The 24,162-nt window shown below is 46.0% G+C and overlaps 2 protein-coding genes across 7 annotated transcripts in view; one reads left to right on the top strand and one right to left on the bottom strand.

The window, feature by feature from the left end:
- The window catches only part of NPHP4 (nephrocystin 4), a 162,430-nt gene extending 160,634 nt beyond the window's left edge, over window positions 1-1,796 (bottom strand). For 3 of the 4 annotated variants that reach the window (XM_051988711.1, XM_051988710.1, XM_051988712.1), the window contains exon 1: window positions 1,658-1,795. The gene's annotated coding sequence lies outside the window, so the exon portion shown is untranslated. Of the gene's footprint in view, window positions 1-1,657 lie in introns of all 4 variants that reach the window. The other variant, XM_051988713.1, reaches the window with a different exon arrangement.
- A 203-nt stretch (window positions 1,797-1,999) lies between these two features.
- The window catches only part of KCNAB2 (potassium voltage-gated channel subfamily A regulatory beta subunit 2), a 184,599-nt gene continuing 162,436 nt past the window's right edge, over window positions 2,000-24,162 (top strand). Inside the window, exon 1 of one of the 3 annotated variants that reach the window (XM_051988717.1) lies at window positions 2,000-2,134. The gene's annotated coding sequence lies outside the window, so the exon portion shown is untranslated. The remainder of the gene's footprint in view (window positions 2,135-24,162) is intronic. The other 2 variants (XM_051988716.1, XM_051988719.1) reach the window with 2 other exon arrangements.

Raw genomic sequence — 24,162 nt, 5'->3', positions numbered from 1 at the left:
AAAGTGGGACTGTTGTAGAAAATTTTAAGGCAAGTCTAAGGGTTTTTCTGCCCTAGTCTGGGGTTAGTGGAGCAGGATAATCTGATGAAGTTAAAAACAGGAAAGGATTTGGAAGTAAAAAAAAAAAAAAAAAATAGGGGAGGACGGAGAGAATTTGAATGATGGGGAAATTTTGAAAGGCAAGGAGTTGAGGTAAGATATTTATAAAATAAGGGGACTTGGGTGGAAGGAAGAAGAATAAAAGGAGAAAAAAGTGAAGAAGGTAAGGGAAAGAAAACAGGGCAGCATGAGGGAATCAGAGAAGATGGGAAGGAGGGAGTAAAGAGGGTAGCTCAGGATCAGGCAGGAATAAAGGGAAAAGCTAAGGAAGAAGAAGGAAGATCCAAGGGGGAAAAGGGAGGAAGGATGAGGGAAAGAAGGGGAGAGGACCACACAGGGGGGAGGCAGGAGAAAAAGTAGGGAGGATTAGGGTTCTGGGGAAGGAAACTGAGAAAAGGTCAGAGGAAGAAGAGAAGACTCAAAAGAGAAGGGGAGGACAAAGGGAAAGGAGGACTCAAAAGAGGAATTGGAGAAAAGGAGGACAGAGTGAGAGGAGGACTCAAAAGAGAAGGAGGAAGAGAAAGGGAGGATGAAGAGAGGAGGGGAGGACTCAAAAGAGAAGGGGGAGGAGAAAGGGAAAATGGAGGGGTGGACTCAAAAGAGGAGGAGAAAGGGAAGATGGAAGGAGAAGAGGACTCAAAAGAGAAGGGGGAGGAGAAAGGGAAGATGGATGGAGGGGTGGACTCAAAAGAGAAAGGGAAGATGGAAGAAGAGGACTCAAAAGAGAAGGGGGAGGAGAAAGGGAAGATGGATGGAGGGGAGGACTCAAAAGGGTGGGAATGGAGGATGAGGAAGGAGAAGTGGATAGAACAGGGGAAAGAGGGGCAAGAGAAAAAGATGAGGCCTTTGAGAAGAGGAGGCAGGAGGAGGGACTAGAAGGAAAAGAGAATTAGGGGGGAAAAAACCGAAGCCTAGGCTGGGGACCTGGGCGAGGGAAGGAGCAGGAGGTCCAGGGGAGCACATCCCACCAGCACAGGAGGCTCAAACGGGAGGGAGTGGGCCTGGAAAGGGAAAAAAGCCCACCCCAACGACCCTGGAAGGAATGACCCAGGCCAGCCTCTCTTCAGGCCGTCCCCAAAAAAGACAGAGGAACTGGGGATGAAGGGGAAGGAGAGGGGGGAAGGAAGGGGATTGGAAGGATCTGGACCACGCAGCTGAGGTCAAAGGGCACAGGTCAGGAGTCAGGGTAGCCACTGCGGCCCCTTCAAGGCCTAAGCGCCGCGGGCCAAACCAACTGTACTGGTGGGGGAGACACTTCTTCCCACCCCGATCATTTTCTCTGCCTCGTCCTCCAGCCATAGCGAGTCTCTTAGATATCATAAAATGAAGTTGGCAGACCTCTTCCATATGGGACCCCGAGCTCTCCGACTCCTCAGAAGCTTCTGTCATCGTCTCTTCCCGCCCTATACCCCCCTCTCAGGGTTCAATGGTTCCGCCCGCCACCCGGCATGGTTGCCGAGGTGACGAGCTGCCGCTACCTCCTCGGAGGGAGGAAACGCCATCTAGCAGGGAGATTTCTCCCAGAGGGGTTCCTGGCGAATCTAGAAGTAGTGCCCACCTGAGCTGCATGTCTTCAGACCAGTGTGGAGACTTAAAGGGAAGAATGCCGCTTCTACCCGCTACCGGGCGAGCGGGTCCAAGATGGTTGGACCAGGAAGGCCGGAGTTGGCCCAGGCCAAGGACCCGCCCCCACCAGTTCCGTCATCAGGGGCCGCGGCCCAAATAGGCCAATCAGAGTCCAGGCCGCCGAAGCCCGACCGGGAGGGTGTCACCCAATCGTTGCGGCAATTGGCCCGTCCTGATTTGCATGACTGGCGGATTCGAGACCAATGGCAGAGTGACGGGCGACTACAAAGGCCAATGAAAAACGGTAGAGGGCGTGGCCTTAGGAGTCCCACGAGGTGGAGATGCTGCGGGCGGAACCTGCCTGGGTGAGCGGGATTCGGAGGCTCTGAACTCACCCCCGGGAGAGGGCGGGAAGGAAAAGCCGGAGTTGGGAGCAGCGAGAGCCGGAGTCGGAGCCGCAGCCCCCAAGGTGAGTGAGCGCAGGTGAACCGGCCAGGGGCGCGGGCAGGGCTGCCGTGGTGCGCGCTTCGATCCGGGCGCCGCCGGAGCTGGGGCTGCTGGCCGGGCGCTGCCGGCCCGGCCTCGGAGGCGGCTTCGCGGGGTCCGCCCTCCCATTCGGTCCCCATCTTTCCCCTTCCCCGCTCCCTGCACCGTGCCATGGGCGGGAGGAAGAACCCCGGGCTCAGAGCCCCCGGGACTGGGTTCTAGTCCCTCCTTTGCGCTGGGTCAGCCGTGTGACCTTGGACGAGTCACCATCTTCTCTGAGCTTGGGTTAATTCATCTGTAAGGAGAGGAGGCTGGGCGGCCCATAATGCCCCTTCCCCCTTTCTCCCCATCTCCACCCGTCCCTCCCATCCCCATCTCCATCCCTCCTTTCCCCATCCCTCCTTTCCCTCCTAGTCTCCATGCATCTCTCCTTCCTCATCTCCATCCCTCCTTCCCCTCCCCATCGCCATTCCTTCTTTTCCCATCTGCATCCTTCTTTTCCTCCCCCTCCTTTTTTCCCCATCTCCATCCCTTGTCTTCTCCATCCCCATCCATCTTTCCCTCCCCATCTCCAGTCCTCTTTTCTTCCCTATGTCCATCCTTCTCTTCCCCAGCTCCATCCCTTCTTTTTCTCCCCATCTCCAGTCCTCTTTTCTTCCCTATGTCCATCCTTCTCTTCCCCAGTTCCATCCCTTCTCTTCCCCAGCTCCATCCCTTCTCTTCCCCCATCTCCATCCCTCTTTCCTTTCCATCTCCATCCTTCTTTCCCTTCCCATCTCCATCCCTCTTTCCTTTCCCATCTCCATCCTTCTTTCCCTTCCCATCTCCATCCCTCTTTCCCTTCCCATCTCCATCCCTCTTTCCCTTCCCATCTCCATCCCTCTTTCCCTCCCCATCTCCATTCCTTCTTTTTCTCCCCATCTCCATCCCTCTTTCCTTTCCCATCTCCATTCTTCTCTTTCCCATCTCTATCCCTCTTTCCCTTCCCATCTTTGCCCCTTCTCTTCCCCATCAACATCCTTTTTTCTCTCCTCATCTCCATCCTTTCTTTCCATCTCCATCCCTTGTCTTCCCCATCTCCATCCCTTTTCTTTCTCCCTATCTCCATCCCTCATCTTTCTTCCCATTCCTATCCTTCTTTCCATCTTCATCTCTTGTCTTCCCCATCTCCATCCCTTCTTCCCATCTTCCTCATTCTCAGTCCCTTTCTTCACTTTCCCTTTCCTTCTCCCTGAAATCCAGTTTTCCCAGTTCTGGCTTATTTGCAGCCCCTACATCTATTTCTTCTGCTTTGCCCCTTTCTCCTTTCTCTGTGATGAGCCAAACACTGTTCCTTCATCTCCTTTTCCTCCCTCACTTCTTGGATCCTTTTCATCTCTTCACTCTTTCTCTCCCTCTTCCCTTCTTTTTTTCCAGGTTCCCCTTCCCTCAGCCTGTGAGTTCTGCCACACTCCCTAGCACCACACCAGTCCTTCCTGTCACCCTCTTCCTCAGCCTCCCCCCATCCTGGGCACCTGAGTGCCCTGCCCTGCCTGCTGCAGCTCCTCTGTAAGGCTGGTGGCCTGGCTGCTTCACCACTTCCTCCTCCTGCAGCTGCTGCAAGAGCACCCCCTCAAGCAGTGCCAGGCCAGATAGGACCCCCGGAGGCTCCCCTTTCCCCCTTCGAGCTTCTCCGGGAGCCCCAAAGGAGAGTTACTTTGTGGCAGCTTCCCTAGCCATGCTCTTGAATGGAAGCCCCTGGGAATCAGGAACTCTTTTCTTTCTTCCCCGGTCCCCACCCCCACCCCCATTTCCCTGTCTGTGCCTCAGCTTTGTGATTCAGCATTTTGTGGGTTTGGCAACTGTTTGCTCCCCTGCGTTGTGGGGATCTGGCCTGTGGGGGAGGAAGCAGGGATGCACAGCCCTAAAAACAGAGAAAGGTCTTGGGGAGCAAATAGATAGGAACCCATAGTCCTCTGGGTAAACTCTGGTGCACAACTGGCCTTCTGCATCGCCCTCCCTCTCTGCTCTCTGCCTTTCTGTTGAAATTTGTCCAAGGGGAGGTGACATAAGTAATAGCCGGTAGGGAAATGGCCTATTAGCATTTATGGAAATTAATATATCTGGGGAGCCTGAACAGCCAGTTCAGACCACGCGGGCCTCCCCAGCTGTTAGGAGTTGTAGCCCCTCTCCAGAACTTCGCCACATCCCAGAATAACACCGTTCCAAAATGAAGCAGATTGCAAGAGTTTGCTCTAGTCTCCTCATTTAAATAAAGCAGCAGATGTAATTGCCTTTCACTCCTTAGTCCTGCAGCATTGCAGATTCGGTGGCGGGCTATGGGAAGAGTTCTACTTAGAAATCAAACTTCTTGCACTCAGGGGCTCTTGTTCCTGAACAAATGAACAAATGAATAAACAAACGAGCAGGCAAACAAATAAATCTTCACTCAGGGGAGAACATTTGGACAGGTTTCTGTGACTTTTTCATGCAATCTAATGCACAGTTTAATATTTGTGAAGCTAGGCCAGGGAAAGTAAGCTTTTTGGAGCCTCTTCTAGTTCTAGATCTCTGCCCTGTGTAAGCATCCCCTTCCTTGGGCCCTAGTCAGGAGCTGGGGTTTCCCCTGAGAATAGTGTTAGACTCTGCCTGGAGCCACGGGATCATAGACAGACCCTCTTATAAACCCTCATTTTACAAATGAGGGGACCACCACCCAGAAAAAGGTAATGCCTTGCCCAAAGTCAAACAGGTTGGCTGAGGCTGGATTTGAACTCAGATGTCAGACCCCCAACGTGATACTCTTTCTACTCCTTCACCATGACTCATTTCCTTGGCTGGGGAAATTATTCATGGCTCTGATTAAAGAGCAAGCTTAGCAACCATGTTCAGAAAAATTTAGGTAATGCAGGAGAAAAAGGCAACGTAGAAAAGTTTCCCCTCCTAAGGATGGAAGCTTTCTACACCATTTTCTGGTGCATTCTAGTCCTGCCTTCGAAACTTAGTCCCTCGAGCTCAGTTTCTTTATCTCTCTAACAACAGTGTTGGACCGATAGATCTATAGATCTGGAGCTCACATGTTAGATTTGCATAATTTTAAAGCAGTAAAAATTTCCTTTCTCAATCTAATCAAATTTTTTTTGAGAAGTTGAAATTAAGTGACTTGCCCAGGGTCACACAGCTGCTAAGTGTCTGAGGCTGGATTTGAACACAACTCCAAAGCACATGCTCTATCCACTGCACCACTTAGCTAGGCCCAATGTATGCCTTTTACAGAATTAGCATCTGGTGCCTTATCTCCCTTTTTCAGTCAACCAGTAATATTGTATACCTACTAGGTTCAAGGCAGGGAGAAAATGACAGTATAAAAGAAAGAGCAGATCTTGAGTCAGAGGACTGGAGTGTCTACTATTTAGGTCAGGGGTCCTCAAACATTTTAAATAGGGGGCCAGTTCACTGTCCCTCAGATTGTCGGAGGGCCGAACTATAGTAAAAACAAAAACTTTGTTTTGTGGGCCTTTAAATAAAGAAACTTCATAGCCCTGAGTGAGAGGGATAAACGTCCTCAGTTGCTGCATCTGGCCCGCAGGCTGTAGTTTGAGGACCCCTGCTTTAGGTGATCTGTAACCTCTCTGGGCCTCAGTTTGCCCATCTGTAAATTGAAACTGTAGACTCCAAGAGTCTTTCCAGTTGCAAGTCTAGGATCTTGTGGTCTTCTAATTCACAATTACTTGCTACACGATGGCTACAGTTGCTAGATATCATGCTGGCTGGCAAACGACTGGGAGCGGGCAAGACTTTTTGAAGGCAGACTCCATGGGCTTGGAACAGGATGGATTTAAAGAGCTCTTCCCAGACCCAGGGATTTCCAAAGGAAGCTCTAACACCAGATTTTCGTTTGGCACCTTCCATCCTGAGCCTGGGCGGAGGGAGCAGGCGCTCCTCCCCATCCCGCCCTGTTTGTGGCTTCGAGGGCCATAGCAACTGCCCTGGATAGGGTTCGGTTGGCTGAGGGAACAGGCAGGTAGCTTGGGTAGTTACCAGGGATCCCACTGGCAGCGGCAGCCAAGGGCTTCTCCTCCTTCCGGTTCTCCAGGCAACCTGGACAGAAGCCCCGGCAACCTTCAAATGCCCTTTCCTTCATTCATTCAATAAGCATTTATTCAGCACCCGTTCCATGCCAAAGGCATAGAGCAGGGGTCCTCAAACTTTTTAAATAGGGGGCCAGTTCACTGTCCCTCAGACTGTTGGAGGGCCGGACTAGAGTAAAAACAAAATCTTTGTTCTGTGGGCCTTTAAATAAAGAAACTTCATAGCCCTGGGGGAGGGGGATAAACATCCTCAGCTGCTGCATCTGGCTCGGGCCATAGTTTGAGGACCCCTGGCATAGGGGGTGCAGAACCAGAAGTAGAATGATCCCTGCCCTCAGCACCGGAGGAAAACAAGGGGGACAGGGAGTAAACAAAATCATTTCTGAGGGAAAATCACACTATCCCACTAGCATCTGGGCGGATCGGGAGGATCAGCCCATCACTAAGTATTTTATTAGATGCCCACTATGAGCCAGCTACTGGATATACAGCAACAAGAACAAGGTAACTCCTTCCCTCATAGAGCTTATATTTTATTGGGGATACATATGAAATTAATACAAACTAATTCCGTGTGGAGAAAGCGTAAGCAGCAACCAGCCCAGGGAAAGTCAAAGGGTAGGAGTCTTTTATTAAACACCTGCTGTCTCTCTTAGTAGGTGCTGAGAGAAGTACAAAGTTAAATGAAATGTGATCCCTGCCCTCACGGAGCTCCCAGTCCAGTAGGAGGGGAAAGTGTAAAGTTACAGGCTAGTAAAAGCACTGCACTCGGAGTCAGCAAAGACCTGGGTTCAAATCCCTCCTCAGATATCTATTAGCTGTGTGACTGAATAAATCACTTAATCTTGCTCAACCTCAGTTTTTTCATTTGTAGAATGAGAATAAGAAGAGCACTGATCTCAGAAAGTTATGGGGAGGATCCAGGGAGATTACATGCATGAAGTGCTTTGCAAACCTGAAAACTCTTTATAAATGCTGCCATTAATATATATTATCTATATTAATATATAAATACCATATATTTATAATATGATATATTTATTAATATAAATATATAAATGCTGTTATTAACTACCATTACTAGTAGTGTAATTATTATTTAGCTATTATTTTTATTATTATGAACATTTTCAAGGCACTTGTCGGACATATTTGAGGCTCCCACGAGCGGGCTTTCTATGCTAGGAGTTGTTAGGCCTGTTTCACAGAGAATTGTACACACTGCGTGCTTCGGAGACATCCACAGCCACGTTCTGGGGGAGCTCTAGGAGGAAAGGCCTTTCCAGACCCATTTAATCCTTGAGTAGTAGAAGAGACTTCTGGGCATGGTGTCATTTCAGGTAAATCGATGTCTCCCTTAGCCTAGACCTCAGAGGGATAAATTTAGAACCCACCGGGGCCTCTGGAGGTGAAGTGACTTGGCTAAGATCACACAGTCAATAAGTATTAATTATGTACCCACCATGCACCAGGTACTTGGCCAAGCACTGGAGATGCAAAGCAAGGGAAGAATCCCTGTCCTCAACAAGTTCTCAGTCTAATGGGGGAGACAACATACAAACATACATGCTACAAACATACAAAGAACATAGAAGCAGTTATGTACAAACAAGCTGTATACAGGATAAATAGGAAATCATTAACAGAGGGGAAGGGCTAGAATTAAGAGGTAAGAAAAGGCTCCCTATAGAAGGCAGGATTTTAACTGAAACTTAAAGGAAGCCAGGGAGGTCAGTGGTTAGAGCAGAGGAAGGCAAGCTTTTCAGGTGTGGGCGACAGACAAAGGACATGCTCAGGGTGGGGAGATGAAGCGTCCAATATGGGGAACAGCCAATAGGAGCCTTTCTTACTGGATAGAAGAATATATGTCAAGGAGATAGGGGTGAGCCGAGGGAAAAAGGTAAGGAGGGAAGAGGTTACAAGGGCTTTGAACACCAAATGGGAGATTTTATATTCGTTCCTGATGGATTTTCTTCATTTCCTCAAATGTTTCAGGCTTAGAGGTCTCATGAGGTCCAATATTTTGTCCTTTCTTCTGTTCTTCCTTCCAGAAGCCCACAGTATCAGAGCCAGAAGAGTCTTATAGATGCTTTAGTAAAAACTTTTCTGAAAGGGGAAAAAACTCAAACTGAGGCCCAAAGAGACTCCCGGCCTCCTGTTCTTTTCTCTGTACTTCAGTCATATGTGATTCAAATATCTCCAGCTTTAATTATTTTTCTGGTTCATTTATTTAAAAAATGTAGATACCTGGGGCAACTGGGTGGGGCAGTGGATAGAGCACCAGCCCTGAAGTCAGGAGGACTTGAGTTCCTACCAAGGAGGGCTGACTTTTACTCAGAATCACAGACTTTAAGTGTGGGAAGGGATTGGGGCGCCTTCGTGAAAGTTCTAGAAAGGGAAGAGGACCCGAGTCAGTGACACATCAGCCTGTAAAGTGAAAAACCCTGAATGTCAGGAAACTCTCGTCTCCATTTTGTGGTTCCTCTTAACAGATTAAAGAAGTCGGGGTAAAAGGTCGGGCTCAGGAGCAGATCTTTTGGTCTAAGGACCCCCAGGTGGCACAAAGAGCATAGACCTGAAACAGGGAAGGCCATAATCTCCCACCTCCCTGCCTTTGTCTGGACTCCCGAATTCTTCAGTAGCCTGGCTGCTACTACACGTAGTGCTAGGTCCTGGCTCAGATGCCACTTCCTGCCCCAAACGAAAGCTTCTCCTGTTTCGTGGGCCCACCTAGCTGGGGAACACCCCTTCCTGGGAGATTAAATACATCCCACGGGTACGTGTTTCTGCACGCACGTTTTATGGAGCCCCAGATGCCGGTGAAGATCCGGCTGTGAGGAGACGGAGACGCTGGGGCCTGGGCATTTATCATCTGCCCGTGTGCACTTTCACCCTGCAGAACGGCAGCTGCTCAGAGGAAGTGACTGTTATCCTCTTGCACATAACGAGATTGACTCTTGTTTAAGGGAGCTGAATTCCAGCCTGCCCGCTCTGGACATCATGTCATGATGGGGGAGGGGGGTCTCTGTGGAGGAAGAGTGGTTCCTGGGAAGACCAGATCCGCTCTGAGATCACAGGCACCCGGGGCGCCCACCACTCAGCCGTCCCATGAGATGCCGATCCCAGAGAGCCGGAGCTAAGTTAAAGGAGCAGGTTCAAATCCTGGCGTTGCGACCAGTAAGCTCCCGGGGGGCAGGGGCTGTTTCCCGGCTCTCAGTATCCCCAGCACGTAGTAGAATGCCTGGCCCGTGATATGCACTTGGAGGTTGTCTGTGGATGACAGGTTGGGCGAGTCATTGAGCTCTGGGGCTAAGCTTCTGTAAGACGGCAGGGGAGCTCTGTGGCCCTGCAGGTCTCTCCGGTCCTGGGTTTGGGGGGAGAGTGACCTGAGCCACGCCAGGCAGGCGGCCTCCTTGTCTTCCAGCACGCAGCTTTGGGCTTTTGGCAGCTGCCTTCCCGTGAGGCCTTTAGTTCTCTTTGTGAACTTCTCGTGGGGGCGCTCAGCAGGTCCTGGTTTCGAATTCCAGTCCTTCGATGAATGTGGTCTCTGATAGACCCTTTCTGTACAGGCCCATGGTGCCATGTCTGTGGTGGGCAGGGGAGACTTTCTGGAACTGGCGGGGCTTCCACCCCAGGTCTTGTGCCCTCCTCCCTCTTAAGTCCTCAAAAGCTCCCCCTCTTTCAATTGTCATCTCATTGTCTTTTTCCAAAAACCTAGTGAATTGCCAAATTGCCTAGCAATAAGTAATATCGACTTTGCAGTCCCTCTTCCCCATAGGTGTTCTCTCTCATCCCTCTCCCTCCCTTCCTTTATCTCTCTATTTCTCTATTTCTCCTTGTTTCTTTCTGTCTCTCTCTCTGCCTCTTTCTGTTTTGTCTCTTTGTCTGTCTATCTCTCTCTCTCTCTCTTTCTCTCTGTCTCTGTCTCTCTCTCTCTCTCTTTCTCTCTGTCTTTCTCTCTCTCCCAAAGTTATAATTTCTCACACACTTCATTTTCTTGTCTAATAATTATCATTTTCCCAGATGAAATTGTCTCTAGTTTTTATGATTTGTTCTTAGACTTATGGTTCTTTTAGCATTAAATTATTTAGTCTCTTAAATTTAAATCTTTTCTTCAAAGAAGCAATAACAGCTAATGCAAGGCCTGAAATCAGGAGGACCTGAATCTCCTCTAGTCCCAGACACTCGCTAACTGGAGAGTCACTAGCTGGCACCTCATTTAATCCCATTTGCCTCAGTTTCCTCAGTTTCAAAAAATGAAGATTGAAATACCTCCCAGGGCTGGGTAAGGATCAAATGAAAGAATAATTGTAAAGTGTTTAGCAAAGTGCCTGCTGCTACTTAGTAATCACACTTGGAAAATACTTATTCCCGGCCCCCCATTCCCTTCCCAGAGCCACTCTGATCATATGCCTCTGTTTTGTATTTGCATATTGGCTTATTCCTGATAACTATAAGCTCCTTCAGAGCAGGAATTAATTCATTTTTAATCTGGATGCCCACTATCTTACCAAGTGCCTGGCACAGACTGGGCACTTCATGAGTAGTGAGGTTGGTAACCAGCGCCAGATGATGAGATTGAGGAGAGCAGTTGGCACCAAATGTTGGGGTTCAGTTGTGTGACAAATTCACATTGGTCTTTCTCTTTACCAGAAGACAAGTTTATATATAAGAGGTTACAGACAAAATGAAGAGGTTCAATAGATACCAGGATTGGTAAATATGAAATAAATTTGGGAAAGCCCATAGTTAGCAAGGAAAGGCGTTTTAACAATTAACAATGGAAAAGACAAGCTTCCTAGTGGAATTCACAATTAGCCCAGAGAAAGGGAATATACCAGGAAGTGGGAATGTGCCCTTAACTGACAGGCTAAATCCATGGAGGAGTTATGAGGAGAAAGACACCCCAGGCAGAACGCTGTGATGGGCTAACCCAAAAGTATTCAGCAAAGAAGGCTTTTGGAGAGATTTGTTCTCGGGAATCTGACATAGCTTGGCTTTCTGATTGGATACCGTAAGGTGGGGTTTCCCAAGACCTCCACTAGGGTGGGACTGTAAGGCTGAGCCGATCCCCTTCAGAACCCTTCCCTGCTTGTTCAGGGAGCAGTCTTATCAGTATTTCAGGCTCTCTCTGCCAACCCCACCAAGTGATCCAAGATCTCATCGATAAGTGTGGGGGAAAGAATTGAATTGAAGACAGATCACATCCAAAATACAAAATTGCCCGGGGCGAGGGGCAGACAATCTCAATTTCAATTAATGCCATGATCTTATATAGAAACTGTACTTTCACCTCCATACCTCAGCACCGTGCCCTCCTACCTGGACTCTCTGAGCCCTGGGCTCTTTGTGCTTGATAAGTGGTCAGGAAAAGGAATTAGGAATTAGTCCACTAATGATCATCAAACATGGGAGTTCCAAGCTCTTTCCTGTGCTGACATCAAAGACTAATCTATTAATTTCTATTAGTCTGCTAATTTATCAAGTCACATTCTCTCGGTGATCCATAATTCTACTAGTGCTGCTGCTGCTGCAGCTACTGACTGAATATTTACAAGTCAATTTGTGGAGTTTCCTAGCAACCCATGAGGTAGATAGTACAGGTCTGATTATCCCTATGTTTGCAGATTAGAAAGCTGAGGCTCAAAAGTGACTAGTACTGAGAGTTTGAAGTGGGATTTGACTGAGATTTACTGGATTCCAAGTCACTGCCCCCTGTGCCACACTCCCTCAGATCTACAGCTTGAACTAGAAATCTGATAGGCCCTCCTTTCTCTAATACAATGAATAGTTTTGCAGGACTACATGTAGGCTACTCACAGCCTTTCTGTGTTTTTTTTTTTTTAATAGCTTGCTTTCCTTTTTTTTTTTTTTCCTCAATAGTATTTTATTTTCCAAATACATGTAAAGATGGGTTTTAACATTCATTTTTTGGAAGACCTTGTGTTCCAAATTTTTCTCCTTCCCCTTATCTTTCCTATCCTTAAGACAAACAGTGTAATATAGGCTAAATATGTACAATCCTTTTAAACATATTTCCATATTTGTCATGTTGTATAAGAAAAATCAGACCAAAAGGGAAAAACCACGAGAAAGAAAAAACAAACAACAAAAAAAGCAACAACAAAAGACGAAATTACTATGCTTTGATCCATAGTTGATCTCCATAGTCCTCTTTCTAAACGCAGATGTCTCGTTCCATCACAAGACTATTGGAACTGATCTGAATCATCTTTATTTAAAAAGAGCCCCATCCATCAGAAATGGTCATCGTATAATCTTGTTGTTGTTGTATACAATGTTCTCTTGGTTCTGCTCATTTCATTTAGCATCAGTTCATATAAGTCTCTCCATACTTTTCTGAAATCAGTCTGCTCATCATTTCTTATAGAATATATATATATAGATATATACACATGTAGTGCTGCAAAATTGTATTAATTGTATGTACCATATAATATTCCATAACATCCATATACCATAACTTATTCAGCCATTCCCCAACTGATGGGCATCCACTCGGTTTCCAATTCTTTGCCACTACAAAAAGAACTGCTACAAACATTTTTGCACATGAAGGTCCTTTTCCCACTTTCATGATCTTTTTGGGCTACAGACCCAAAGTATTAGTAGTTACTAGTAGTGAAACTGCTGGATCAGAGGGTATGCACAGTTTGATAGTCCTTTGGGCATAATTCCAGATTGCTCTCCAGAATGGTTGGATCAGTTTGCAACTCTACCAACAATGTATCAGTGTTCCAGTTTTCCCACATCCCCTCCAACATTTATCATTATCTTTTCCTGTCACCTTAGCAATCTAAAAAGTGTAAAGTGGGTATCTTGAAGTTCTCTTCATTTGCATTTCTTGGATCAATAGTGATTTAGAGCGCTTTTTTTCATATGAGTAGAAACGATAGACTGTATTTCATGGACATAAAAGTCTGTGGCTAGCCCGCTAGGTCAGAGCAGTAGCCTACAAAGGCCACAGCTAGTTTTATCAGTATGTGTAGGGGATTTCTTCTTTTTCTATGACCACAATAGACCACCTGTCCATCCTCCAGTTCTGGCTCCTTGTCTCGCCAGGAGAACTAAAGTGGATAAGTGAGCTTCAGAACCACATTGTAGAAACTGAAAGCTTGCAGTACGGATCACTTTGCGGCCCTGATGAACTTGAAGTCACATGACCCAGATGAATTACACGGGCAAAGCAGGCTCTCTGTGATATTTGAAAAATCAAGAGAAAAGGAGATCTGGCAAGGAAACGTAGAAGGTCAAATGTTAGCCAGAAAAGAAAGGTTACCCCTTCAGAAAAGGGGTAGAAGATAGAATCTGCAGGCAATAAGCTGATGAACTGGATTTTGATGGCAGGGAAAATGTTAGAATGTCTTTTTGAAAGGTGGTTAGTAAACATGGCAACAAGGAAACTGTGGTCACAAAGAGCTCATGTCAAACTTGACTGACTTCCTTCTTGGGCAGAATTACCAAATTGGTGGATCAGGGTAATACCATAGATAGAGTTCACCTGGCTTTAGGCAAAGTGCTCAATGTCATGTCTCACACTGTCCCCAAGGAAAAGATGGAGAGAAGCAGGCTGGACAATAGTACAAGTAATTTTTTATTTTTTATTTTATTTCTTTTGGAGGCAGTTGGGATTAAGTGACTTATATGTGTCTTAGGCTGGATTTGAACTCGGGTCCTCTTGTCTTCAGGGCCTTTGCACTACCTACATGGAGTTAAATGCCTTCAGCACAGGCTGAATGGCCAACCTCACAGAATCATCCTTAATGGTTGGACTTCATCTGACAAGGAGGCATCTGGGAGATCCCCCGGAGAGGAGCGCTTGCCCCTCTTCTGTTTGACATGTTCATCAATATCTTGGATAAAAGAAAGCAAGACACAAAGCTGGGAAGAACAGCTTTTAGGAGAGTGAGAGTCAGGACCCACAAAGAACTTGGCAGGCGAGAACATCGGGCCATTAATAGGGTAGATGTGTGTGCTGGATAAACGTTTAACAACCAGCCCTCCGAGGGAGAAAAAATGTACTCACAATCCACTTAATTGGCACTATTAGCAACTTCATCATAGCTTCCTTTCATTTAAACAATAACCAAAGTGATAAATCAATCCAGCCCTGGTGTGCAGCATTTGCTAAATTCTAAGGTATTCGTATTCACAATGAAAATTTAATGATTGACTCTCACAAGCGGGGCCAAGCTGGTCCAACACACTCTTTGATAAATGTAAATCCTAACATTTGGGTTATTATGCTAATATTTGGCTTATTAATAATGGTTACTTAATTCACTGTAGGTGAGACATGGTTTGGAAAGGATCTGTGTTTAAGTGGATGGCAAGCTCAATATGGGTCAGTCGATAACTTTTATTTCTTAAGCCCCTGTTATGTGCCAGGCACAGTGCTCAGTGCTGGGGATACCCCTCCCAAAGAAAAAGACCAAAACAGTCCCTGTCCTCAAGAAGCTCACATTCTAATGGGGAGACAACATGCAAATAGCTATGAACATGCCAGATAAATAACCAGTGAACAAGAGTGTCAGAGGGAAGTCAGTAGCATAGAAGGGGACGGAGAAGTTCTTCTTGCAGAATATAGGATTTGAACCAACTGTGGAGGGGAGCTAGGAGGGAGAGAGGAAGATCAAGAGCATTCCAGAAATGAGGGACAAATAGTAAAAAAGCAGAGTTTGGAAAGGGACTGTCACACAAAACCACAACAAGGAGGCTGACGTGATGGGTCACGGAGTACTTGGGGGCAGGAGGAATAAGGTGACCTGAAAGGTAGGAAGGGGCCAATTTGCAGAGGGCTCTAAAAGGCCATCCTCCGTGTAATAAGGAATCCCTGGGATTTATTGAGGAAGGAAAACCACTTTGGCAGTTAAGTGGGAGATGGATTGAAGCAGGGAGAGACTTGAGGCAGAGAGACTCGCCAGAAGTCCTGCTGCAGTGCTCCAGACATGAGGTGGTGATAATAACAGGACTCAGAAATAGATTGGCTATAATGGGCAAGAGAGAATGAGAAATCAAGGATGATGATGATGAGAGAATGAGAAATCAAGGATGATGATGATGAGAGAATGAGAAATCAAGGGTGATGATGGTGATGATGATGAGAGAATGAGATGTCAAGGATGACGATGATGGTGATGACGATGATGATGATGATGATGAGGAGGAGGAGGAGGAGGAGGAGGAGGAGGAGAACAAGAAATCAAGGGTGATGATGATGATGAGAGAATGAGAAATCAAGGCTGATGACAATGACTATGATGATGACGATGATGACAGTGATGACTCTGGTGCTGCCTCACCCCCGGGAACCTGCTGCTAACCACTCCCCTCCAACTTTTGTGAAGAAGCGCTGGTCTGTAAGCTCACGGAAACTGTGAGCCGGGTAACTAGAAAGAGTAACTGGGAAGGCAGGAAGATGGCAAGGTTTGGAGGGACCGGATGCCACAACAGTTAATGCATTCTTGGGCTGCTTGGAGATGGGCGGGACCCTGGGGTCCTACTACTGGAGGCCATTGAGGTCAGTTCTTCTTCATTTTCTCTCCCTCCTCCCCTTCTCTTTCTCCATGTGAGGAGACTCAGGCCTGGCCAAGGGGCTTGCCTAGGGTGGCCCCGCTAGTTGGTACTGGAGGCTGCCTCACACCCAGCCCAAACTCCAGAAGCCGCCAGGCGGTGACCAGGAGCGTTTCTGGACTTGGAGTCAGGGTGCCCTCGGTTCAACGAGCCAAGACTCTGGGCAAGTCTTTCCACCTCTGCCTGTTTTTGATTTCCCCACCTGGGGATGCTCTCAGCGCCCACCCGCCCCCCGACCCCCAGAGCTGTGACCTCAAAGGAAGTGGCGTTTGTAGAGCTGGGTAGCGCAGTGCCCGGTACAGCAAAGGCTCATTTCTTTCATTCCTGCCCATTGTAAGGGCTGTGCCCCCAGTCTCAGAGCAGTTTAAGCCCGAAAGCTTTAAAAGTGCAATAGACCACAAGTATCATCATTTTATACAAAAATAGCACATTTTTAAAAGGCAGAATGATTTGTAGTTGGTGCAGGGGACGCTAGGGGACTGTCAGAAGGCCTGAGCTTGGAAAGGGAGCAGGGGTGGGATCTGCCAGTCATTTACTGTGTGACCTGAGACAAGTGACTTCCTTCTCTGGGCCTATTTGCTGGGGAGGGGGATCTTGAAATGCTTTTCGCTCTGACACCATGACTCACAATGTAGAGGCAAATGTGTAACTATATCTCAAAGAGTCGAACTGTCTCCCAGGAAAGAACACTGGGAGAAGGAACTTCTTCAGCGAGCCTTATCCAAGCCTTGGGTTACCCAGGGGTCTGTGGGAAGGCACCGGCCTCGGCATTAGGGATCCAGAGACAAAAGCAAACATGATCCCTGCCCTCAAGAAGCTTACATTCTAATGTCTATAAATATGTATATTTGCATGTAGTCATATGTATGTGCGACCACTTCAGTCAGTCATCAAACCTTTGTGAAGCACTTAATCTGTGCCAGGTGTTGTGCCAAGCTCTGAGAATACAAAGACAATCAAAAGCAAGAGGAAGGCATCGGGCGCATGGCCAGAGGGTGCAGCCCAAAACCAAATCCTTAGGGACGCTTATTACCTATGTCACCTCACCTCCTGGGCCTGTTTCTTCATCTGCATTCATTCATTTTGGGAGGCAGTTAGGGTTAAGCACCTTGCTCAAGGTCACACAGCTAGGTGGTGTTTGAGCTTGAACGTGGGTCCTCTTGGCGACGGGGCCGGCGCTCTATCCACTGCGCCATCCAGCTGCCCGATTCCCTCATTTGTAAAAAGATGGTAGAGACCCTTCGCGGTCTAGGCCTGTGACACAATCAGTTCTCTTTATAACCACTCTGGCCTCAGTTCCCTGAGAATTGGACCAAATGGTCCGAGATCCCTTCTGGTTCTGAGTCCATGATCTATAATCCTTCATCTTTCGGGTCTCAGTTTCCTCGGCTGTAAAATCAGGACTCCACGGCCTCTGAGTCCCCTTCCGGGTCTAAGTCTGGAATCCTGTGAAAGGCTGAGGAAAGGCTCCCCGGAGGAGGCAGCCCCTGAGCTCAGGGAGACTCCATTCTGAGCACTGATTTGCATGGAGGGCGAAGCTGTCCTTTCCATCCTCACCTCCAGCCACGTGCCCGGGTGAGACCCCGGTAATCCCGAAGAGGTTCTTCCTCCTGGAGTTGCCACTGCTGCAAGCCCATGAGCCGGCCTGCTCCAGTCCTCCTTCACGATTAATGCATTCGCTGTTTTGATCTCCTTACACTGAGAACTTGGCAGGCTTCTGTGTCATTTGAGTATATTCAAACCTTGATCACCGCATGCTGCTGCAGAGAGAACAATACAGGGAAGGTTAGGGCACGCAGGGGGAGATTTCAGAACGAGGTGAATCAGGACCTTGCTTTCCTAGATACCCGGCACTTGAAGAGGCTTTCAGAGAGCATCAGCCTTCCCATTACTTTCTAAATATAGACAGGCCTCAGGGAAGGCTCTGGAAGGAGAGGGATGGGCTGCAGGATTCATTCACAGATAGTCATCCAGCGGCTGCTGTGTGCAGGGAAGGAAGAAAGCAGGGAGGGAGGAAGGGAGGAAGGAAAAAAGGGAAGGAAGGAGGGAGGAAGGGAAAGAGGAAAGAGAAAAAAGGGAGGGGGGATAAAGAAAGGAATTGAGAGAAGGAGGGAAAAGAGAAAGAAAGGGAGAGAAGAGAGGGAAGAAAAAAAGAAGTAAAGGAGGGAGCAGGAGAAAGAAAACAAAGAGGGGAGGAAGGAAGGAAGAAAATTAACATTTATGAAGTACCTACTATGTGCCAGGCACTGTGCTTTATTCATTTGATCCTCCCCACAACCCTGGAAGGTAGCCTCATTTTTGTTGCTCACTTTTTCAGTTGTGTCCCACTCTTCGTGATCCCATTTGGGTTTTCTTGGCAGAGATTCTAGAATGGTTTACCATTTCTATCTCCAGTTCATTTTACAGATAAGGAAACTGAGGTAGACAGGGTAATGGCTCACATAGCTAGGAAGTATCTGAGGCCAGATTAGAACTCAAGAAGATAAGCCTTCTTGACTAAGCATTCTATCCACCAGGCCACTTAGCTGCCCCATATATTTTTCCTAGAGGAATCATTTATTCTCTTTTTTTTTTTCTTGCTGAGGCAGTTGGGTTAAGTGACTTGCCCAGGATCCCACGGCTAGGAAGTGTCAAGTGTCCAAAGTCAGATTTAAAGTCAGGCCCCCTCCTGACTTCAGGGCTGGTGCTCAATCCACTGCACCTTCTAGCTGCCCCTAATCATTTCTTTATGAACTTACATCTATGTATGTGGTTCCTTCCACAGAGAGAATATAAGCAAGGACGATGATTTCTGTCCCTACATCCCTAGTGTCTAGCACAAGGGATAACACACGCTTAGATAAGTGCATGTTGATCGACTAATTAATTGGGGAAACCAATCAGTTGGGGAAAAGAAAGAAGAAAACACAGCTCTGAGGTTATTAGCAATGACGAGAAAAATAATTTTTTGCTCAGCTGGGTTAGCGAGAAGCGCTTTCTCATTCCAGTCTCATTAATTCCTCCTAAAATGTATTCTACTTCTCTCTTATTGAGTATATAGCTTGCTCTGTGTGTGAACACGCTTGAATCTTTCTCTGCTGATTTAATACCCCCAGAGCCTGTATTTCAACCTCAGCAATCACTCTGTAGCACTGTGTGAAAGGTGTGAAGAGAACATGGACAGCCCCAAGGACATGTACTAGATTTTTTTTAATGCAACTCTAATATTAATTTTTTTATGCTGTGCTTTCACTTACCCTCAAAATGGGACACGAGGGAAAAATCCTATTAATTGAGGGTAGCAGTTAGGTTTAATCATAGTTTTACTGTAATTCTTTGAAAAACATAAAACCATATTATGCTAGATTTAGGGACAATTTTGAATCTGGAAATCTAATTACAACTCACTGCATCTGTAATCTCATTGGGGGTGAGGAGATATTCCCTCTCATCCTGTATTATTCTTGTCCATGTCCTTGAAGAGATGCTCCCCAGGAGACGCTTTTCTAGGGTGCTTAGGAGGCACTCAGGCCGCCCATCATTCTCGCTAGTGCCTAGAGATTGAATTTCAAGTTTCACAACCTAGAATGTCTCAGGGAAAATGTTTATATTGAGCAGATGGGCCTTTGGCCTCTGCTTTGGATGATTCGGGGGGGGGGGGGGGCCACACAGTTTCCAAATTCAGTCCACCCCCGTCTCTTCCTCCTTGCAAATTGAAGTCCCGGGTTTTTTTCATCTTCAGGACTGATTCCATCTGTAGCAATTCAAAGGATCCACCTGAAGGACTGGCATTTTTCATCCACTCTGTTTTTCTTATGTGGATTGTCAGCCTTTTGAATAATCGTGGACCAATCGTATTAAGAATGAAATTAGATAAAGAACAAAATACCCTTATGAAGATCTTAACTTTGGGGTGCTAATTATGGAGAGAGAGAAAGAATTCTAAAATAGGAAGAAGCCAGCAAAGTTCACCCTGGCAACTGCTAAGTCTTTTGCAGTATGTGAAATATTAGAGGGTAATGAAGACATCATAGAGCTGGAACTAGAACAAGCCATCTGATGGACCCCCTTCACTTTACAGATGGTAAACTGAGGCCCAGAGAAATGAAGTGATATGCCCAACACCATATAGGTCACACAGTATCAGAGATGAGTTTGAATCCAGGTCCTTGCAGCCTGTGCTCTCCTAATTATCCCTTCTTGGGAGTCTTGTCCCCGGTTCATGAATATCTCATGGCATATATTTTTTCTCTTTCCCTTCTCCCCACCCCACCCCATCCTAGAGGTTTTTATCCCCTCAAGGTATATTGTCTTTTTCTTCCTAGTGAGGAGGAAAGTATTTTTAGTCCCTAAGCAGAGGAAGTATCAAAATATCAAGGACAGAGGTTTGTGGACATCTTGATAAGTGCTATGATACTTTTAACGGTCCCGCATTTGGCCCTGCTCTGATCAGTAATCAGAGATGAAAATCTTTAAATAAAATTTTGAAATGTAATCTCTCCCCAGTGACTCTGAAGCTCACTCAGTTTTCACAAAAACAGTGGACAAGTACAATGTTTCACTTTCTTGCCCATTAAAACACTATAGGTTACAGAGGACCAATGAAGAAGCAGACTCCCTACTTTCTAATGGGCAGAAGTCACAAGGTACAGAAAGAGACACCCATTTTTGGACTTGGGCCCTATCGATTTCTTTTCCCTGACCAGGCTTATTTCTTAAGAAGATTATGGTCGGGGAGGTGTTCTTTTTTTGTTTGGGGAAGCAAAAGGAAATATCAATAGTGTTGCCCAAGAAAAGAGGGAAAAAGGGGGCTATTAAAGTATTTTTAATGCACAGAGATCTGAGGGAAACAGGCAAGTAAGAATTAGTTTTGAAAATAACAAGTTGGCATTTTTTTAACTCAAGTTGCATGGAATAAAGATTCATGAACTCACATATAATCCTGTTTTGCTGTTCCACTTCAAACGTAGAAGTGTTTATTTTTTTTAAATAAAAATATTTTAAATGGAAAAGAAAAAAGTCTTTAACAACTGGAGGTTGCTCAGAAGAAATTGGATGTCTTATAACAGGAGACCTTAATGGCACCTTAAACAACTTGACATTTTTTCCCCATCTTGGATCTTGAGGTGCTAAGAGATTTTGGTAAAAGCATGGGTTAGTCCTAATGGCTCTGGGTGAGATCTTATCAGTCAATATCTTTGAAAATCTAAGAAGCCTAAAGCCTTGGCCCTTGGCCAGATGGAACAGTGGTGCCTTCTGAAAAGGAAACCAGTTGACCTGTAAAGATAGCATTTAGAGCAGTTTCCTGGCTTCAGTTATAACATAAGTTCATTAAGCAAGAGAAAGGTTACCTGGGGGAAGGATAAAATAGAATTCCTCAGACAGCAGCTCACAATCTCCTTCAATATCCCCTTGATTTCAATTTAATTTGACTCAATTTAATAAGCATTTATTAAGTGCTTTGTATTTGCCAGGAAGTACTAGAAATAGACAACTAAGCCTGGCACTGCCTTCATGGAGTGCCCACTGTACTGGGGAGGGGGCTCCTGATGGTCATGAACTCAAGAAAGCCTCAGCTAGGACTCCCTTCCCTCTCTCCTCTCTTGCCAGCTCCTCCTCCTTTGCTCACTCTTCCAGTTCTGGAATCATGGTGTCCAAGAACAAAAGGCCTGAGTGATTCCAGTTATAAGAGGTGACAGTGGGTTATGGTGTGAAGGGAGAGGAGACAGAAGCAAGAGCAGTTGTGGAATCAGTAACATGGCAACCTCCTTCCTTATCCTCGAGGCTCCAGCAGCCAGCCGTGATGAACCTTCTAAATCCCCACAAGCTCCTGAATTCTGGAGCTTCCCCTCTCTTCTCTATGTCAGCCACAAGCTCAGGTTGTCCCATCGTGGAGCTGGACTTCAATGTCCCAAATTCTGACCTTTCCTCTTCTAACACAGCTTCCTATGTTCCTTCCAGTTCTCCAATACACCTCCCTTTTTTACAGAGGAGGAAATTGAGGCACAGGGAGGTAAAATGATTTGTCCATTGTCACCCCAGCCAGTAAATGTTAAGAGACAGGATTAGTCCCTGTTTTTATGACTTGGGGACCAGTTCATTATCCGCTACATCACATTGCTTTCCTAGAGGAAGAAATGGTGGATGGGACAGTGGAGTCACCATTCGTGGTATTTGAAAAATTATGGAGAATGGCGGAGATGATGCAGAAATGAATACAGGTTGTCATTTTTTTAAATTTTTATTTATTTAATTTTGGGCATTTTTTAAAAAAAAGTATTTGCAAAGGCTTCTTCAGTGGAGAAGTGATAATCATTTTTACTAACCCTATTTTCCCTCCCAACTAACTCAAAACAGTTTTCACACACACAAAAAAAGAATTTTCAGACTAGCTTGGTTAAGTTCTACTTCAAGTCTAGACAAAATTTCAGAATATATTGTTCAATGGATGGTTTGTTAGCATTTAAAAAAGGAAGCGTTAGTCGCTAAGAGCCAGCATGGCTTCATCAAAAACAAAAAATGCCAGACCAATCTTATTTTCTCTTTTGACGGGGTTATTAGACTGGAGACCATTGGAACACTGAAGAGATGGTTTCCTTAAGTTTCAGCTCAGCTCTTGACAAAATCCACAAGAATAACAGTATCTGAGACAAGATGGAGAAATGTAGGCTGGATTCTAGTTTGGGGATCCAAGGTTAATTGAATGGCTTGACATAAGGAGTAGTCATTAGTTTCTTTAGTGCTAATCAGATGTGCCGATGAGACACAATTTAATGGAGCAACTAATATTTTGGATAAGAGAAATAAGATACAAAAGTTTCTCAACAGTTTGGCAGGGGCGGGGAGGAGGGGGAAATGGCCTGAATTTTAAAAGATGAAATTTAATAAATACTGATGTTACTTTATACTTGGGTTCAAAAATTAATTTCACAAAAGATCAAGAGGGAACGGCTTGAATTAATGAACAAATTAAAAACAATTGCTAGCACTTTTATTTTGCTATTAAGATTTCCAAAACACTCATGTCAACTTATTTGATCCTTACGATAATCTTGGGGGGCAGTTATTATTATCCTCATATTACCAATGAAGAAACAGCCTGAGAGGAGTTAAATGATTTGCCCAGGGTCACATAGCTAATAACTGTTTGAGGCCAGATTTGAATTCTTCTGGACTCTAGCCTCAGCTCTAACCACTGCATCATCCAGCTTCCCAATGAATAAAGAGTTAAGCATTAATGCTTATTCAGTATTTACCATGTACCAATCAATGTACTAAGGCTTGGGAATACAAATATAAGAATTGTCCCTGCCCTCAAAGAACTGATAATCCAATAGGAAAGACCACATAGGTTGGGAAGCAGTAACTAGATAGCAATTCATATTAGGAAGGATGTAGGTATTCTACTGCTCTCTAAGCTTCATATGAGTCAAAAGTGTGACAGAAAAAAAGCTAAAGTAATAATAGTTTACATTGAGAGATGTTCTGCCCAGAAGGAAGGTGGTGATAGCCACATTAGGCAAGCCCATCTCCATCATCATATTCAGTTCTAGATACCATGTACTGGTAAGGATTTAACACAATGGTGCAGGTATATAAGGCAGACTGGACGGCAAGAGGACTGGAGAGCAGGCCGGGTAAGGATCAGGGAGATTTTAGCCAAAAAGAGAAGGCTCGGACCATACTTAGTGGCCATTTTCCAGTGTTTGATAGGCGGTAGGTCAGGTGGCTGTTTATTTGACCTCATAGGGCAGGGCTAGCAAGATCCAGTAGGTAGAAGTGACAGGGAAGGAGATTTCAGCTCAACTTAAGGGAAAACTTCCGTCCAAAAGTGGGAAGAATTTCGCCATCCTTGGATACCTTCAGTCAGAAGCTGGGTAACTATGCATTCTAGAGGCGATTCCTGATGAGATAGAGGTTGGACTTCGTGGCCTGTAAAATGCCTTCCTATGGTGATATTCTGTGATTATGAACCTTGGGTTCTGCCTTCTTAACCGCAGTCCTGAGCTGCTGAACCAGGGAGAACAAAATTTATTTATTTATTATTGACTTTCATTCATATCTCTTAGAGGTTCTTCCAAATATCATCTCTCCCCCAAACTCCAACTCATCCCAGCCTCCTCCTCCCTTTCAGCAAACGAGCCTGATTCAGACTTGGAGAAGCTTGAGGCCATCTCATGTGAATGTTTTTCTCCCCCATTGCCCGTCCAAGGATTTTCACCCATTCTCTCCCTCTTTACTCTATCCACAGAAGAGAAGCTCTTCTACCTCAATACAACTAAGCCAGCCTGCCTTAGCCTCCTGTCCCATTTCTTCCTGTTTCCATTGCTAAATCCATCAGTCAGCTCTCCTTGTGCGTCTTTGATCT

Source organism: Antechinus flavipes, chromosome 3, assembly GCF_016432865.1.
Source record: "Antechinus flavipes isolate AdamAnt ecotype Samford, QLD, Australia chromosome 3, AdamAnt_v2, whole genome shotgun sequence".
NCBI classification, from domain to species: Eukaryota; Metazoa; Chordata; class Mammalia; order Dasyuromorphia; family Dasyuridae; genus Antechinus; species Antechinus flavipes.
Note: the sequence above shows the minus strand (reverse complement) of the source record. Positions and strands in the feature narration are given on the sequence as shown.